Below are 2,739 nucleotides of genomic sequence, written 5' to 3'. Positions count from 1 at the left end.
GCAGTGCAGAAACTCTGAGGCAGACGAGCCTCGACTGCTCTGTCCAAGTGTCTGGTGGGAAAACAAACTAGATGAATGTGTATTCTGCGTTTATGTGATGTGCGTACTGAAAAGGCAAGTGAAGAATATAGAAAAGAACTACAAAAAACCCAAACAATGAGAGATGTAAAGGAGCCCTGAAATAACCATGGTGGAGCAGAGAAAGGATTGTACATTATTTTGTTTATGGGGACAGTATATACAGTAGATTACCATGGTATCCATTTGTTTATCATGGCATCATTGCTTATCTTTGCACTTTAGTTAATTTTTTTTATGTTCTGTTACCTAATCTCCGTTTCTTCCTTTCACTTCTTGTATGTGCATGAACCTGCATCATTACCTATTGTAGGTTTATATTTGTGTGTGAAGATCGCTCCGTCACACAGCTCTCCCAGCATGCACTTGGTGTCTATCTATTCAGTCTGCCCTCCTTTCCTCACTGACATATCTATAGTTGTTATTCACCACATGCCTCAGGCTTAGAGATTTTCATAGAGCACTGTGCTCATCTCCCACATGGCTATCATATTAATAGTTCCCCTTCTTTTGATAGGGGAAGAGAAACTAACAGGGAAGGGTTATTAGCGGGGTCACCTGCCCTGCTGATAACCCTGTTGCCCTGTTATAATGTCCAGTGAGAATGAGACGTAGGTTGTTGAACTGAAGTGCCCCTTGGCTGCCTTTATACATCCCCTCAGGAAGCAAGGGCTATCCCCATGAACATAATTTAAGCACATTAAGGCACATTTATACTCTGCACAAACATAGCTTCAATCAAGTCAAGCTTGCCTAGTCTGTGTTAATGCGGGGTAGCCTCAAATATGATATGTACATGTTCAATAAAGAGTGGCTCACCACTGGAGCTGGCCCTTGGGGTTGGCTTCTGGACCTCCCTTAAGAGTCTGCATGGGAAGGATCTGAACCACACTGGTAATCATATGAGGAACCTAAAACACAACATGAAGAACATGGGGACTCAATGAACCAATCCAACTATGTCTTGTGCGCTTTCCTTTTACTTTGCCTCATTCATAAGCATTTCATAAGCATGTCATTCATTCCTATGAGAATGGTCGAAAGCTTCCAGTCCTCATCGGTGTTCAGACCCTGGAGGAAGGAGGGGGTTGATATGATAAGTGGATATTTATGTTAACAAAGGCTTCAGGGAGACTTTGTAACACTTTAGGGAAAAACAAGGTCATTACTCTGCCTCATAACCTCTTGAAAACAGTATGACAACTTTATAATTATCCAGTATATAAGAATCCACTTCTGTCTTTCCAATAAATTAGTCAATCAAGGTAATTTGATCATAGTTTAAATGATACACAAAAAGTAAAATCAGCTAATAAAATCATTTTCTTTGGCTGCAATCACTCACTGAATTGATAACCATAGCATCTCGTCATGTTTCCTACAATGTTTGAACATTAAGGAAAAAATAAAACATCAAATTAACAATTATATCCTTAAATCATTTATTCATTCTTTATAAACTTGTATTTGTGATGGTAAAAATCCAGTCTCCTTGACAATCTTGACCAGTGTTTCATTGTAGACAGGGAACAGTTTAGGAGAATTCATCATCTGGTTAATGACATCGCTTTTTTGATTTCATACTGTTCATGCAAATAAATTTTCATTAATTCAACAACAAGCGGATATTGTGGAATTGAACAAATGGGACTCGAAGAACATTTAATGTGGCATAATGAGAACTTTCTAATCTTGTTTAGACAAATAATGTATAACCTAAACTTGGCTTCATTTCTTTCTCATTTCAGGCTCGGTTTTGGGTCCGTCTGAGCTGAAGCGTGGAGGCAGAACAGGGGCTCCTACTTGGGCTTTTGGTGAGGAACCAATCTAAAATAATTTACTTTTTTTTGCTCTACTGATGAAATAAAACCAGTGTTTAAGCACATTGAGTCACCGCCATCTTTAAGGCTACTTCAGGTTCAGTCTGCCAACACGATTTAAATAAAATATGTAATGGGGGCGAGACAAACTATTTAGCTACCTCCAAAAAAAATCCAAATCGCTAAAGTGCAATCAAAGCTGTCAGAAAACCAAAGGTACAGCAGCCCATCAAAAACTGTTCTATGCTTCTTTTCACTGGACTGTGGGCATCGCTTTCTCTGACAGTTGCTCTTTAAAAGGCTGTGCACTCTCACAATGCTTGGAGAACGAAAAATGTTTCGACATCAGGGATATTGGTGACAGATTTGATCTCATTCTTGTGGGCTTAGAATTAAATAATATAACAAAGATAGTCTAGCTTTTCGATCAATTAAACCACATACTCATGACACAACATGGCTTTACTGTATTTTAGCGCTGTTGATGCTGAATGAACAAAAACTGAACTGCAGGTATGCAATGATAATTGCCTGACATGTCAATAAAACATGACTACAAAAATTGAATTCAAGTTTCTTCTCTCGAACATTCTGAAAAAGGTGCCTAAAGTCTGCAAAATGATCAGAGAAAACATGCGCAAACATGACTATCACCGGAACAGCGCTAGCAAATTAATTTTAGTTCATTTTCTGCCTGAAATATTTTCCCAAAATACTGCAAAAAAAAAAAAATTAGGCCTGAAGCATCCATCCATTTTCTTCCGCTTATCCGGGACCGGGTCGCGGGGGCAGCAGTCTAAGCAGAGATGCCCAGACTTCCCTCTCTCCAGACACTTCCTCC

The sequence above is a fragment of the Monopterus albus genome, unplaced genomic scaffold, assembly GCF_001952655.1.
Source record: "Monopterus albus unplaced genomic scaffold, M_albus_1.0 scaffold62.1, whole genome shotgun sequence".
NCBI classification, from domain to species: Eukaryota; Metazoa; Chordata; class Actinopteri; order Synbranchiformes; family Synbranchidae; genus Monopterus; species Monopterus albus.
Note: the sequence above shows the minus strand (reverse complement) of the source record.